The sequence below is a fragment of the Symphalangus syndactylus genome, chromosome 21 (assembly GCF_028878055.3).
Source record: "Symphalangus syndactylus isolate Jambi chromosome 21, NHGRI_mSymSyn1-v2.1_pri, whole genome shotgun sequence".
Lineage (NCBI taxonomy): Eukaryota > Metazoa > Chordata > Mammalia > Primates > Hylobatidae > Symphalangus > Symphalangus syndactylus.
Window position 1 is genome coordinate 71,453,437 of NC_072443.2, and position 16,963 is coordinate 71,470,399.

The 16,963-nt window shown below is 47.8% G+C and overlaps 1 pseudogene; it reads right to left on the reverse strand.

The window, feature by feature from the left end:
* Positions 1-919: 919 nt before the first annotated feature.
* On the reverse strand, positions 920-1,058 carry LOC129471784 (uncharacterized; annotated as a pseudogene).
* Positions 1,059-16,963: the final 15,905 nt, after the last annotated feature.

Consider the following 16,963-nt stretch of genomic DNA (forward strand, 5'->3'; position numbering starts at 1 on the left):
ATTTCATTTCCAGTTTACAGATGGAAAGTTGAGGACCAGAATGGTTAAGTACCTTGCCCAAGATCAGATGGCTAGTAAGTGGCAGAGCTGTTAATCAAACCAAGGTAGTCAGATTTCAGAGGACTTGTTTTCATTCACTTCATGACAGAACCTTGCATTTAGTATTAATACATGAAAACGGAAGAAAGTGCATCTTAGGATCTAGAAAATTAGAGATTTTATTAAGGGACTCATTGTTTTTAAAACTTTTATTTTAGGCTCAAGTATACATGTGCAGGTTTGTAATATAGGTAAACTCGTGTCACAGAGGTTTGATGTACAGATTATTTCATCACCCAGGTACTAAGCCAATAGTTATTTTTTCTGATTCTCCCCTTCCTCCCACCCTCCAACCTCAAGTAGGCCCCAGTGTCTGTTGTTCCCCTCTTTGTGCTCATTGATTCTCATCATTTTGCTCCCACTTATAAGTGAGAACATGCAGTGTTTGGTTTTCTGTTCCTGCATTACTATTGCTAAGGATAATGGCCTCCAGCTCCATCCATGTCATGATCTCATTCCTTTTTATTGTATTGTATTCCATAGTGTATATATACCGTATTTTCTTTATCCAATCTGTCATTGATAGGCATTTAGGTTGATTCCATGTCTTTGCTATTAGGAATAGTACTGCCATGAACATATGCATGCATATATCTTTATGATGGAGTGATTTATATTCCTTTGGGTATATATCCAGCAAAGGGATTACTGGGTTGAATGGTAGTCCTGTTTTTAGGTCTTTGCGGAATTGCCACATTACTTTCTACGACGATTGAAGTAATTGACACTCCCACTAACGGTGTATAAGCATTCCCTTTTCTCCATAACCTCACCGGTATCTGTTATTTTTGACTTTTTAAAAGTAGCCATTCTGACTGGTGTGAGGTAGTACCTCATTATGGTTTTGATTTGCATTTCTCTAATGATCAGTGATATTGAGCTTTTTCTCATATGCTTGTTGGCCACATTGATAAGAACAGATATTACGCTTGATCTTAGCCAAAAAGCTGCGAAGCAATGGGACTCATTTTTTTACAGAGCATCTTGCTGGTGTAGGATGCTGGGAGCTGTGCCTCGGGAAATGCTGGCAGAGTACTTTGAGATGTGTATCTGTCATTATGGCCTGAAGGTGTCATGATACCAGTATGCCTACATAGGCCAGCAGACTGGAAGAGCAGAGATGGGGAATGGGTCTGATGCCGTGAAGGAGCCCTCCAAGGCTGGCTGTCCTGCTGTTGCTGTTTATTGTGACCTGGGAGAAGTAAAGGAGAGACCACTTTATTCTCTTGATCTCTGCATGGCCCCTGAGCTTCACTGTGGTATCTCCTTGTCTCCCATATTCTGGCGAGGCAGCTACCATGGTGTGGTAGAAAGGCTGTTGCTCTGGGAATAGAACACCATCAGTAAGCAGTGCTGAGATCTTGGCAAATCAGCAGACTTCTCTTGCTTTGCTTTCCTCACCTCTACAAAGAGGATGGGATGAGACCAAGGGTTTCACACTAAGCTCTTTGAGGCCTTGGTGGCACTCTGGAGATAACAGGGAGGCTATTGTTAGGGGTATGATTCAAGGGAGGAGCCCCTGCCCACTCTTCCCCATTTCAATAGAGTATTTCTATTTTTATCCATTTTAAATATTAGGGTTCTGTGAGTATCAGTAAGCATTATTGGTTGCTAGCTGTAGAAACAGACTTCCCTAGACAGAGAAGGAAACTAATTAAAAGGACAGTAGAGGTAGAGAGAGTTATTCAAAGATTCAATAAGATGCTGGAGGACCAGGCCTGGGGTTGGAGGAAAGAATGCCAAGAGAGTTTTGAAAAGCTGGATTGGGAACCCCAGCAGGTGGACATGCCGCCATCATGCAGGCTGCCTTCCAGCTAGGCCATTAGCCTTGGCTTTCTTGTTAGACTGAATCTAGGGAGAAGGCTTTCAGTGGGCTGAGCCTGCCTCTGGGGCAGGAAGAGAAGCTATGACCTCTTGGACTTCCAAAGTGGGCAGTGGTCACCCAAAAATCCTTCCAACCAAGACCTCACAAAGAGACATGAGGTGTTTTTCTAAAAAGTAAGCCAGGTTCTCTAGGAAAAAGGAGTAAACGATCAACAGTCCCAAATAACAAATATTCACCCTGTGCATATGATTCTAGTGGCAGAAGATTTCTATTGTACATTCATTTGGAAGGCATCAGGCTAAGGGCCCTTCCCACATGACAACCAGAGAAGTTCATCCCATCCAGCTGTTCAGCCTCCAGCCAGGAGAGGAGGGGGCTGGAACTCTCTGGCTTCTTAGCCACAGAACTGCCCCACATGCCACTGTAAGCCCCACTTCTCCTGACAGCTGGTGGTGAGACAGCAGGAACACCACTGCCTTGGCTTGGGTTACCTCAAGAAAGCAGAGCTACAGAACAAAGGCTTGCATGCAGGTAGTTTATGTTGTCCCCACAGAGTGGGGACAGGGCAAGAAAGAAAGCAATGCAGGATACGTTATTGAGCTGATCATCACTGTGACCACGGGGCTCAGGGCTGCCAGGACCCTCTGAGAAGCCACGTAGAAGAGTCCTAAGAATTGTCTAGCTGAAGAACAGAGAGGGAAGAAATTGTATACTGGCTCCTGCCCTCCATGGGTCAAAGATTGCCCATGGTGTGTTGGGTTTGGTGTGTTGGGTTTGGGTAGGCAGCAGAATAGCAGAGTGTGTTCCTACATGAAATGGCAGCCGGGAATCCCCAGGGTGAAAAGTGAGAGATGTGGGCACACGTGATGGCTGCAGCATCGGCTGGAGGCAAAGCGTGGATGGGGAGGGTGGAAGGCAGCGCCCCGGGGCGTTCAATGCAGCAACCCCTTGGCTACCTTCCTCTGCCTCATCCCTCTTTGAGGGACACAGGCACATGATGTGCCTGATATTCAGGTGGCAGGAGGCTTCTGCATGGTTCACTTATTGGCTGGTGGGCATTCCAGCCAGTGAGGAAGGGGCCACCTTTGACTCCACACAGCATGGCATCTCTCAGAGTTTGGGGACCGACATTTCATCAGGGACCTCACCCTGTTTCCCAGCATCTCTCCCTTCGAGTCTGTATATTCATCCAAAGGCAGTCTGTATTCCAAGGGGGAAATCTGCCTCCTGCTCACCCTACAAGCTGGCTGTGCCCCAAGGGTGAGGTCCAGTGTGCGGCAGCCAAGGGCCTGCACTCAGTGGGGATAGAAAGGGAGCCTGTGCCGTGTTCGGGCCAGGGCAATGGAGGCTTGAGCACGTGAGGTCCCGGCTTTCGCACAGGCTGCCTGTAGAAAGGGGGAGAAAGCTTGCCTGCAAACCTGGCTGGGCCTTGGCCAACTCGTCCAAGGCTCGCAGGAGAGGAGTCTCAGGAGGTTTGTTGCTTGAACTGCAGTATCTGAGGCCTGCAAATGGGCCTCACCAGAGGCTTGAGATATTTTTATGAGTTTTTATTTTTAACATCCATTCGCCTCTGGCTCCCTTGCCAGTTGACACAGGTCAGACTCTCTTGTGACATGACTGTTCATGGTACTGAAGGCCCAAGCCTTGCACTGTAACCCCTTGGGGGAAGAGACTGCTATGGTTATGATTTTATTTTCAATAAGTGTTCATGAATAATCTATTCCACTTACCAACACTTATCAGATCCCAGGCACTGTGCTAAGGGCTTAACATACCTTCTCTCATTTTTCCCTACGTAATTCCCTACTCATCCTTTGGATCTTAATTGTCCGTTTCTTGGGGGACATCTTCCTTCACTTGGTCACCCCTGCTCCCCTCATGTCCCTACTATGTGCTCTGATTGCACCACAAACCTTCTGCTTGAGGTACCTATCTATCTCTGTTGACATTTTACTTTTATTTGTGTCGTTTTTTGATTCATGTCTGTCTCCCACACTGGAAGAAAAGTCGGTGGCCCATGCTCACCACCACATCCCACACCTAACACAGGGTCTCCCTGGCACATGGGAGACACTCACTAAAATGCATATTCAAAGAAAGAATGATGGACTATCCTTCTCAGAACCCCACAGAGTACATTTTACACTGAGGCTCAGAGAGGTTAAACAGCCAGCCCAGGGTCACATAGCTGGTAAATGTAGAGGTAAGATTTAAATGTGTGTTCATCTGGCCTCAAAACCAGGACTTCACTGGTGTGCTCTGCAGCCTTCTAGCATCCAAGAGTATTTTCTCTCTTCCCCTGCCTGGTCCCACCTGTGAAGGGCAGAGGGGTCCTGCCCCAATCTCTGGCCCTCTCGTTTCACCTCCTGCCCCTCTCACTAGGGTCCTGACTTCCGCCCTCTGACCCTTCCAGCTGCGAATCCTGTCCCTTGCAAATGTGTCTGTTGCCATTCAGCAGTCTCTTGGCTGGCAGTGCAGGTCTCCATCTGCTGTGATGGCATGGTGCCTGCTCACAAGATGGCATGCTATTTTTACCCAGCTTAGGTGCCAAGCCGGCCAGATGTTTTTCAGCAGCAAAGGGAGGTTGAGCATTGCTGGGGTGTGGAGGGATGCTTCCAAATGTCAGCTCCTCAGGGGGGCTGGGGCGAGGGATGGCTCTGGGACAGGCAAAAGAAGCACTCTGCCTGGAAGTGGACACCTCCAAGAAGTGTCATTCCTGACACCTGTCTGGGGCTCCGGCAGTGTGCCAGGAACTGGCTGCTGGTTCTGAACTTGTGCCGGGCTGGGGTGAGTCTGCTGCGGGAAGGAAATGGTCTGGGTCAGCGTTCCCAGTGAGTGCACGTGCTTCTTCCTCCTGCTGGGGCCCTGGAGTCACTGGACCCAGATGGTGACACCTGGAGGGCTTCCATGGCTGAACTGGCTGCTTGGAAAATTCCAAGTTTGGCTGGTGGCTCTGGTCTGGAGGAAATGGAGGAGCTGGCTGGATCAGGCTGAGTCCAGGCATTTGCTGTGATCATTTTTCCCTCAGAGCAGATGGAGCCAGAGGTCTGGCGATCTTAATCCCTGCTCTCTCCTTCCTGTGGGGGGTGACCCTCAGTTGAGAAATACCCCCCAAATGACAGCTAGATGCTGGGGTGTGCGGCATAGCCCCGCTGGCCCAGCTCCCTGTTTTCCTAACTTCTCCACTCCTGTGTGACCTTGAGCAAGTCACATCCTCTCTGAACCTCAGTTTCCTCATCTGTAAAACATTCAGAGCCCCTCCCCACCAGATCTGGGAGCCTGTATTGCAGTGAGTTGTAGGGAATCACAGCTGTTGCCAGGCTTTGCTGACCTTTCCCCAAAACCAGCCATTCTCAGATCTGCCATGGGGGACGAGCAAATTCTGTTCTTCTGCGCTGATGTGTTCAAGTCCCATATCTAGATGCGAATCCCATTTCCTCCCCCAAGGAAACATTTCAGAAACCTCAGACCCCCTACAAGAGGCTGCCTCCAAGTCCAGGCTTCCGGACAAAAGACCCCCTTCTCCATGAAGGATGGGAGTGCCTGTGGAGAGAGAGGAAATGCTTGCAGCTGTGGCAACCCGGCTGAGATAATTAGACTTCAGGGAGGGGTTCTTGAGGCCTAATTGAACACACCAGTCTGGCAGTGCTGGGTTCGGCCCAGGAGATGTCAGCCCTGGATGGGCCTGGAGGCCAGGGCTTCTCAAACTTGAATGTGCATCTGAGCCACCTGTGCATCTCATTCCAAGGCAGACGATTCAGTCGGTGCAGGTGGGGCCCTTGCATCTATGCAGTGGGCAGAATAACAGCCCCTCAAAGATTTCACTTCCTAATCCCCAGGACCTGTGAATATGTTAGTTTACACGGTAAAGGGAAGTTAAGGTTGCAGATGGAATTAAGGTAGCTGAGTGGCTGACTTTGAGATGGGGAGATTATCCTGGATTATGCAGGTGGGCCCGGTGGAATCACTGGGTGCTTATGTGGAGGAGAGGGAGGCAGGAAGAGAGGTCAGCGTGAGAAGGACTCAACCTGCTCTTGCTGGCCTTGAAAGTAGAGGAAGGAAGTCACGAGCCAAGGAATGCAGGCAGCCTCTAGGTGCTGGGGAGAGCAAAGAGGTGGATTCTCCCCCAGAGCCTCCAGGATTGCAGATTTGAGATCCTGCTGACACCTTGATTTTTGTCCAGTGAGACCCATTTCAGACTTCTGAACTACAGAACTTTAAAAGAACACATTCATGTTGTTTGGAGCTACTAAGTTGGTGGTAATTTGTGACAGGAACAATGAAAAACTCCTACGGTCCACATCTCTGCCAAGCTTCCTGGAGGTGCTTCCAGGCCACACTGTGAGTAACAAAGCTTCAGGCTGCCTGAGGGTGGGGCTTCCTCCTAGGCCAGGTGAGGACCTGGAGGTGGGAGAAGGCTGTTCAGCGGCTTCCATGAAAGCCGACTTTTGACACTGTTTTGTCTCTGTGCCCTCGTTCCACCCCATGTGTAGATTATTGGAGGTCTCTTGGTTGTTTCTTACTATGTTCCAAGTCAGGAGTTCCTGGTTTGTGGGCTGGGAGTGCTGGGGGAGTTACTGTAAAGGCCCCTGTTCTCCCTAAAATGAGCACTGTCTGGTACCCAAACAAATGAGACCTCATGTAAATTGCATTTCTTTTGTTCAAATGAATGCAGGTGCCACGAATAGGACCCCACTGGTGGGGGGTGGTTTAGAAAAGAGGCTCTGTCCTTTGGCTAAAATCTAAGCTCTATGAGCACCCAGGTGTCCCTGTGTAGTCTGGACCCTCCCCCCTCCTCCCAGCCCACCTGGCTCTTTTCCCCTCATCACACACAAAGCTCCAGTACCAGTGGCTTCTTCCATCCTTGAACGTGGGTCCTTCCTGCCTTGACAGACTCAGGGGCCCCCTCTTCATTCTCTGGACTTGGGTTAGGATCTGCCTTATCAGAGGGGCCTTCTCTGACCACCCTGAGAGAGAATGGCTCACCTGATACTCTTTCTTAGTGTTCTGGGTTAGTGTCCTTTATTAGAGTTTGTGGCTGTGTATTTATTTGAGGGCTTTGCCCATCGCCTGTCTATCCCTTTGGATTAAGCTCAATGAGGGCAGGGCCTGGGCATTTTGTGTCCACCCATGCCTAGTACATTCAGCATGTGTCATATGCTTAATACAAATTTGTTGACCAGGGAATGAATGAATGAATGAATGTACATCTAAGCCCTCATGTAGAGAATTCCAGAGTTTGTCTTCTTTCCTTGATGCTCTGAGCCTCCCTTCTGGACCGCTTCTGAGCAGTCTCCTAGACTGCTTATCCCTCTCATAAAATAGGAGCCCTGTCATTGACAAAATCGGTCCCTGCTTTCCTTAACATTTTCCCCTACCTTTTTTGTCTCTCCCCCCTATCTCCATTGTTTGTCTCTGCCACAAGGAGCATGGTCTTTGCTGCTCTCTTCTCAGTTTGATTGGTTGCCTCCTAAAAGGAAAAAAAAAATGATGCGTCCTTGGTGCCTGGACATCCTTTCTCCCATTTTAATCATGAGTCAGTAGGGCTTTTGTATGGGATGAAGCTGAATACTTGTATTTACTTTTGTTTTATTCCCAGAGTTTTTCTTGTTCATGTGAGTGCTGGCAGCTGCCAGAAGAAATACTCTGTTTCTGGTCTCCTATCTTGGTGGGGGATGTGCAGGCTGAGAACACAGAAGCTGACTTCTATTGTACCAGCTGAGATGCAGGCTAGATTGCAAGAAGTACCTCCTTGTTGATGGACTGGTGAGAGAGCAAGATGCTTCCTCAGGCTGCCAGGGAGCAGTTGTCCCTGGAGAGGTTTGGGAGAGACATGACCCTGCTGTGTGGGGCTGGAGGCAGGGGGTGGGCAAGATCCAGGCACGAAGAGCTGCGGTAATGGCTGACTTGAGTTTACATTTTATTTTATTTTTTGAGACGGAGTCTTGCTCTGTCGCCTAGGCTGGAGTTGGAGTGCAGTGGTGTAATCTGGCTCGCTGCAACCTCTGCCTCCCAGGTTCAAGCGATTCTCCTGCCTCAGTTCCTGAGTAGCTGGGTCTACAGATGTGTACCACCACACCTGGCTAATTTTGTATTTTTGTTTCACCATGTTTCACCATGTTGGCCAGGCTGGTCTCAAACTCCTGACCTCAGGTGGTCCACCCATCTTGGCCTCCCAAAGTGCTGGGATTACAGGCATGAGCCACTGTGCCTGGCCAAGTTTACTCTTTATACTTTTCTTTGTTGGTGACATTTTCTACCATGAGTAGGAATTATTAAAAATCTCAAATCTGTATAGATGAGAAAATGGAAACTGAGAGAGGTTTAACTTGCTCACAGTCATACATCCAGAAGAGTGAACTCAAGTCTGTCAGACTCCAAATCTTAAATATTTCTTGCTGCCCACCACTTCCTCTTGTGCACCTGAAAACTTTCCACCATGCTCTACAGGTATTTGTGTATATACGTTAATTCCTAAAAAGAGATGTTTAGATGTGGCTTGGTGGATCTAGGACTGCTTCCTGGAGGAGGTGCAGTGTTTGCATGTGTGTAAGGGTTGTGTAGTGCCCATTTGAAGTTTGTCTTCTCAGCATCCATCCCTCCTGCTTCCAGCAATAAGGCCTAATTTTGGTTGGTGGCGGGGTAGATGCACCCCTCACCCATGTTCAGTCCTTCTTGTCTGGGTAGGGCCCTAAGCCCAGCTCCAGGGGTGGCATATAGGGCCTGAGCCTAAGTCAGTCGGTGCATCCCATCCCTCTGGCCATAGTGATTGGTTCAAGGATGGGGACAGATCCTAAGCAGGTTCAATCAGAGCAAAACTCAAGACTTTTGAGGGAGTTGCCAGAAAATGTTTTATTTCTATCCAGCTGGAATTAAACTTGGGAAGATGTGAGGTTGGCAGTTTGGTAGCCATATTGTCAACATAAGAGAAGACTCTGGAGTGGAAGGCCAAGCAGGAAGACGGATAAAAATTGAGTCCTAATGTCACAGTTTTATCCTTGATCCAGCCATGCCTGAAGCTGGACTTACCTTTAAACTTTTCAGCTATAGGAACCCATAAATTCCCTTTTGGTTTGCTTAAGCCTGCTTGAGTTGGTTTTTCTGTCACTTTTAATGGTAAGACCTCTGGTTGATACAGACAAAGAAGAAATGGCAGCACATTGTAGGTTGGGGACAGCAGTACAGAGAGAAGCACATGGTTACCTGGGAAGTGTGAGCATGAGGAAGTCTCAGTATCTCAGCAAGTCCATCATGTGTATCCAGCTGGAGAAAAAAATGAATAGAATACATTGTCTTAGAATATAGTAAGACAGGAAAAGCCTTGCCCCACAAAAGGATGAAGAGTATGATGCTGTTTGGCCCGAGACTTAGTGTCCTGGAGCGTTAATTGGTGTTTTGCTGGGGAAAGGGTTGTAAGGTCCAATAAATATGAGGAACATGGGAACAAATAAAGCTATAAAGCATTTGCTACCAGACCTTTTGAAGCCTTTACAATGCTAAGATGTATTGTGAGCTCCGAGAAGGAGAAAGAGAATGTGTATGTTTCTAGAGCTTATTTTTCTTGGAACATCTCCTGGGACCAGCATTGCAAAGAATATACTTTGGGAAACTTTGGCTTAAAGAGTAGTTTGTTCAGTCTGCAAAGGAGCCTCTTTCTTGGCTGAAAAACTCCCCTAAGGCATGAGCAGTGATCTAGAACTATGGGCAAGATTGAAGTGACATTCAGGAAAGGAAGGTGGCTCTTGATTCAAGGGCCTCAGAAATACTTCCTGTCCTTCAATCTCCCTCTGGCCAGCTGGCAACAGTGGCTGAAATTCCTCTGAGTAGAGTCTAGATCTGGGCTTGGGGCAACAGCTTCCAGAAATTTCTGTTGAAGTACAAACACAGAGCTGCTTGGTAGTAATATCTAATCTGCATTCATTCATTTATTCATTCAACACCTACTGAATTGAATTATTGAGTACCTGCTGTATGCCAGGTACTGGTCTAATTGGTAAAGATCCACCAGTCAATCAGACAGAAGTTCCTGCCTCTTTGGAGCTTCAACTCTAGCAGATGGAGGCAGATAGGAAAGTACGTATTCATGTAGATAGTATGCTCTGTGATTAAGTGCCAAGATCAATAGCCCTGGCCAGGGAGACTGAGAGTGCCAGAGAAGGGATGTTAAGTAGGGCTCCCAGGGTGAGCTTCATGGAGAAAGAGATGTCGGAACAAATCCTTGGAGGAGGGAGCCATGAGGCCATCCGAGAACGGATGTTCTAGGCACCATGAGGCCATCTGAGGAGAAATGTTCTAGGCAGTGGGAACGCCAGAGTGAGAGCCCTACCGAGGGTGGGGGATGGGAGCAGAGGAGTGCCTGCCTGGTGGAGGAACAGCAAGAATTTTAGTGCATCTGGACCAAGTGATCAAGGGAGAGAGGAGGTGATGTTCAGCGAAGTAACTGTGAGACTAGGTCCCAGAGAACCTTGCAGGATTTTGGTTTTCATGCTGAGCAGGGTGTGTAGCCATTGCAGGGTTTGAGCAGAGGCAGAACAGGACCTGACTTCGATTTTTAAAGGATGCTCTGGCTGCTTTGAGATGCAAGTGCAATGGCCAAGGGTGACGGCGGGAAGACCAGGCAGCAAGCTTTGCAATTTTCCAAGAAAGAGATGATGGCTTGACCCAGGGCCTTGGATGAATGGAGGCGGGGTGCAGTAGATGGATGCTGGATGTATTTTGAAGGTGAAACCAACAGGATGTTCTGACAGATAGGATGTGAGGAGAGAGAGAAAGTTTGAATCAGGAATAACTCTTGGTCCATAGAACCGGATGGATGGAATTGTCATTCATGGAGATGGCTAGGCCTGCACTGTGTCTAAAAAAAAAAAACAAAACAGTAAGGCAATGTTTAAAAATTGGAAAATTCTACTTTTTTTTTTAATCCACATTTTCATCCATTCTTGAACAATGGAAAGATCTGGTAAAACTGGGCTCATCTTCTGCCTGACTCCCGTGGCTTGGAGAGGGCTGAAGCTCCTCCCTAGATGGACGGGTACTCTCCAGTTTCTTCCTTTAGCTCTCTAGCCTGGCCCCTTAGGGGTTTGGGTGGGAGAACCTAAGGACTGGTAATAAATAGCACAGTGGTTCTTAAACTTAAGTGTGCATCAGCATCACCAGAGCGCTGCTTAAAACAGCTGCTGGTCCCACCCACAGAGCTTGTGATTCGAGAGGTCTGAGGTTGCACCTGAGAAACTTGGATCCTTACAAGTTCCCAGATGACACTGATGCTGTTGTCTAGGACACACACTTTGAGAAGCTCTGAAAAGGCATGTTCTCCCTTTGGCATACCTAATCACATGCTAGCAGACAAAGTTCTCCCATGAGCTGGGAATGGCCTAAAAGACGGTAGCATTTTGATGGTGATGGGAGAGGAGAGTGACAGCACAGATGTGGGGACATCTAATCAGTCATGAGGTATTTGAGCACAGGGGGTGCTTCAAGGTTTGTCAGGGCTGCTGAAGGCAAACTTGGCTTGCTTTCTTGTTTTTGGCAGAAGCTGGCTCTTCCGGGTCAGGGTCACTAGCAACTGGGGCAGGGAGCCAAGGCGCCACCGGGATCCAGCAAGACCCTAGCGGGAGACAGTCTCTTCCGGAGAATCCAAGGAAAGGAGGAACAATTCTCTGCAGCTTGCCCAAACTGCTTGCATAAGCTTTATTTATTTCAATTAAGCTCCAGGCTCATTATGCAGCCACACAGTGCTCACCCTTCCTCAGGGAGAAGCAGAAATCACATTTCCATCTGCTTCTCCAGCTTGGAGAGCCCCAAGCACAGGGACAGTGGCCACTCCAGGGCTGGCCTCCTGGTTACCCCAAACATGGGAGGCTGGAGAAGAGTTCTGGAGCCTCTTTAAGCTGTTCAAAGTAAAGTTTGCAAATCTGGCCTGTGTTGAGGGTGGCAGTGTGAGTGCAGGATAAGCCACTTTTTCTTTTCTTCTTGACAAAGAAAATATTTCTCTGTACATCTGGTTTGTGTTTTTCTTTAGGGTTCTGCCAGAAACAATTGTGAAAACAGAATGCAGCCCAAGATCGAAAGAATCTATCCATTCCTCTGGAATGCTCCATCTGTCCTGTTGGACCCCATGTTAAGATTTGAGGAATTCCTCAATGTGAAGTCATTGGGCTTTAAAAACATTGCGGGCAGTCTTTGTTTGGTTTGCCAGTGCAGTTTCTCACCTTCAAATGTGGGCTTCAGGCCCTTCGTCCACCTAGAATGCTCTCCCCATTTCTACCTTCTATGATTCAGCCCACTCATTCACATATCAAGTATTTATTACACTTCTCTGTGTCAGACTCAGGGAGATGTCCTGGGGACAGATCCATGGTGAGTAGAACAGTTGCCACCATAGTGAAACTCACCCTTTGGGGGGGGGGCAGGTAATAGACACACATCCTCTAACCAATTAAAATAATTACTGGTGATGTTTCTTAGGAAGCAGTGCTTCTCTAATATCTGTGGACCTGTTGTTTTCCATTTCTCATCAATCACAGATAGATACATGGTCCTATTGTGCATGATTTGTGTGTACAGTTTACCTATGAACAACACGAGTTTGAACTGTGTGGGTCCACTTACACCCAAATTTTTTTTTTGTAACTAAAATTGACCCTCTGTATGGGCAGGTTCCACATTTGCAACCAAACATGGATTGAAAATACAGAATTTGCATGATGTGAAACCCACATACATGGAGGGCAAAGTTTTCATATCCTTGGATTCCTTAGGGCTGACTGCAGGACTTAAGTATGCATGGATTTTGGCATACGTGGGGGTTCTGGATCCAGTCTTCCACAGATACCGAGGGACAATTGTAGTTTGTACCATGTGAGTTGGGCAATATTTGAGCTGGTCTAAATCCTATTCCAGGAGAGGAGTTCCCTGATCACTTGCTTAGATGTCGCAGCGATGTCAAGCTGCAATAAAAGTTTCTAAGTACTCAAATTCTGCATCTTGACATGGACACATAATAATCTGTTGGTGGCCCAGCAACTGGTCCATACTTTGAGTGGCACTTTATCAAGGGCAGGAGAGTGTGTTAGGAGAGAGAATACTGGGGGCTGGGTGACCAACAAAGGATGCTTGAGGAATTGACACCTGAAAGATGAGTACAGGCAGTCAAGTTGGGATGTAGAGGGATCTGCGTTCCTGGGAAAGAAACAGCCTGTGGCAGAGCCCAACACTGGAAAGAGCTTGGCCTGTTGAGGAATGGAAAGATCATCAGAGGTGGGGGAATGTGTATGAAAAACGGAGAGTTGGTTAGAAATGAAGTGCAGAGCGATGGAAGGGCAGGGTGGCAGGGGAGAGTGATCTGCTCGCATTTTCATTTTGAGAAGGTTCCTCTGGTTGAGATTGGAGCACCCTTGTGGGTCAGAGTTTCAGGGTAAGTGTTGGCATTAGTGGAAGAGGGAAGAGATGTTGGGAGCTATTACAGAGACTTGAGTGCGTAGTAGTCTGCTAGGACTGTCATACCATGAATAAAGTACTGTACACTGGGTGGCTCAGAGTAGCACAAATTTACTGTCTTACAGTTCTGGAGGCTAGAAGTCTGAGATCAAGGTGACTGAAGTATTGATTCCTTCCTAGGGCCATGGGGGAGAATCGGTTCCATGCCTCTCTCCCAGCTCCAGGTGGTTTGCTGGCAATCTTTGGTGTTCTTTGGCTTCTGCTCCATCACTCTGATCTCTGCCATCATCTTTGTGTGGCATTTCTTCCTGTGTGTGTCTCTCTCAGGGTCCAAATTTTCCCTTTATATAAGAACACAGTCGTACTGAATTAGGGCCCACTCTAATGACCTCATTTTAACTTGATCACCTGTAAAGAAAGATCATATCTCCAGAGAAGAGCACATTCACAGTTCCTGGGGGTTGGAACTTCAACATCTTTTTGGAGGATGCACTTTGACCTATAACAGGGTGAGAAAGTAATTGCTTACATCAAGTTGGTGGCAGAGGCAAGGCAACAAATGAGATGTATCCAAAAGATATTTTACAGTTGAACTTAACAGGACTGGGTGACTGACTGGCTGGTTGTGTGGAGAGGAGGGAAAAGTCTTAGAGCTATGCTTCCCAAATTGTAGCATGAGCTCATTTGGGGATTGCTGTGGTCTGAATGCTAGTGTCCCCCTAAAATTTACATGTTGGAACCTAATACCCAATATGATAGTATTAAGATGGTGGGCCTTTGGGAAGTGATTGAGTCATGAGGGCTCCACTCTCATGAATGGGATTAGTGCCTTTATAAAAAAAGTCTCAAGTGCCAGGTGCGGTGGCTCAAGCCTGTAATCCCAGCACTTTGGGAGGCCGAGATGGGCGGATCACTTGAGGTCAGGAGTTCGAGACCAGCCTGGCCAATGTGGTGAAACTCTGTCTTTATTAAAAATACAAAAATTAGCCAGGCACGGTGGTAGGTGCCTGCAATCCCAGCTATTCAGGAGGCTGAGGCACAGGATTGCTTAAAACCAGGAGGTGGAGGTTGCAGTGAGCTGAGATTGCGCCACTGCACTCCAGCCTGTCTGACAGAGCAGGACTCTGTCTCAAAAAAAAAAAAAAAAAAAAAAAGGCTCAAGTGTGCTCTGTGCCCCTTCCACCATGTGAGGGTGCAGCAACAAAGTATCATCTATGAAGCAGAGACCAGGTCCTCATCAGACACTGAATCCTGAATCGCTGGTGCCTTGATGATGGACATCTCAGCTTCTAGAACTGTGAGCAACAAATTTCTGTTGTTAGTAAGTTACCCAGTGTAAGGTACGTTGTTCCAGCAGCTCGAACAGAGTGACAGGGATTTTTGTTAAAGTGCAGATTGTGATTCAGGAGGTCTGGGCCAGGGCTTGAAGTTCTGCATTTCTAATAAGCTGAGACTCCCTGTCCCTGGGCACACTTTCACTAACAAGAACAGAGTTTCACTGAGCAGTATGGTAGTCAGTAACCACATGTGACTATTAAGCACTTGAAATATGGCTGGTCTAAACTAGGATGTGCTGTAAGTGTAAAATACATACCGGATTTCAAAGACGTAGCATAAAAAACATCATAAAATATCAAATTAATTCTTTTTTAAAATTATTGCATTAATACTATTTTGAATTATGAAGGGGTCAGGTAAAATATATGATTAAAACTAATTTCACCTGTTTCTTTTTACTCTTTTTGGTGTGGCTACTAAAAAATTTGAAGTTACATATGTGGCTCGCATTCTAGTTCACATAATGTGTCCATTGGACAGCGCTGGCCTAGAGGGCTGATATTTGATTGGCTCAAATACCTCCTTCTTCTGAAAGCTTCTTGACTACTTCAGCTGAAGATGTTTCCCATAGGCATTTCTTTTTCAAAAACTATTTACTTGTCACTTTTCATCTATTGCTTTGCTCTGTAGTTTTTTGGGTCCGTGTCAGTTTGCAGCTAGGTTCTAGAGCCCCTCAAGGACAGACACCCTCTAGTTCTGTCTCTCCCACAGCTACCCCGCTAAGCCTATCATTCTCTTCATAACGCAACGATTGTTGACAAAGCAAATTCCAGTGAGTCACGTTCCTCTGTTGGCCATGCAGTTGCTTCTGGAGGGAATTTGGCTGAGTGTTGCACTGCAGAGGCCAGAGTGGAATTTCATTCCCTGGACCCGGTTAATGAGGTTTGGCAGAACTGCTGCTCACAGGCTGAAGGAGCACCATTCCCTGGACAAAGGGAGGAAGGCAGAGGAACTGGGGACCTGTGAGGGAAGAATTTCCATGGGCCACCATTCCTTAGGTGGCAGGGTCATTGCATTCAGAAGCCCAGGCAAGTCGATGGTTTTCTCTCTCCTGCTTCTCTCTTTCCTGTGGTCAGAGAGCTATGGTCCCAGAGTGTTGTTCCGTGGGAAGAGGCCCAGTCATCTTTCTCTCTCCTCAATCCCGTTTCTTCCCCTCTTTTTACCTAGGAATTGGGCTCTCTCTCTCTCTCTTTCTCTCTCTGGTTGCGTTTCACCAGCCAAGGAGTTGCACTGGCTTCTGCTCTCCTCTCTTGCTCACCTACATTGTGAGGTGAGATCTGAGTTGCAGGTTTGATTTGGGGAATCTTGTGGGCAGGGTTCTCCAAATGCAGACTCTGAGATGGAGTTTGGGGTGCAAGATGTTTATTAGGGATCAAGTCTTCTGAAGGGAAGGGGAAGGAAATAGGATCAGGCAAAGGGAGAAGTCAGACTGTAGCACAGGCCTGACAAAGCCCCAGGCTCAGCCAACCAGCAGGGGCAGGGAGCAGGAAGTGGACATCACCTGTCACTGTCCCCATGCTGGGCTGAAATGGCCTGGCCTTTACACCCTGCCTTACACAGTGTCTAGGTGTGAGCGGCCTGGGTGAAGCAGGACCTCAGGTCAGGACCTCTGCAGCTGAGGCTGCCTCTGAAGAAGCTGACAGTTGAGGCTGCAGCTGTCCATATCCCCACAAGGCCCTTCTCTAAAGAGTGGCCTCTGCGTGAACCACAGACCCTGCAGCAAGGGCTTGGGTACAAGTAGCTTACTTGGGAGGTGATCCTAATGATACAGGAGGGGGGCAGGAAAGTACTGGGTAGACAAGGGTAGGGTGTTGGCGAAGGCTCCACCCACAGGCCTGTGCCCATGGACATAATGAGGACGAGCACTCCTGTTTTTGTGCCCAAATGTTGCATTTTCCAAGACCACTATGGCCTGCCACGCCCCTCATCCTGTGCCCATGTAAACCCAAGAGACCTTAAGTGGACACACACACAAGTGACTGGATGTCGAGAGGAACAGAGGAGCAGAAGAGCATACCAACAGACACTAGCAGATGCTGGCAGGCCATTGATGGCAGGACGACATGCAATTCAGCTGGGGGTGGTTGGAGGAAAGTCTAACTGCTGGGAGGTCCAACTCCAGAAGATCACCTTCCCACTCCATCCCCTTTCTGGCTCCCCATCCATCTGCTGAGAGCTACTTCCACCACTCAATAAAACCTTGCACCCATCCTCCAAGCCCACATGTGATCTCATTTTTCTGGTACACTAGAGCAAGACCTG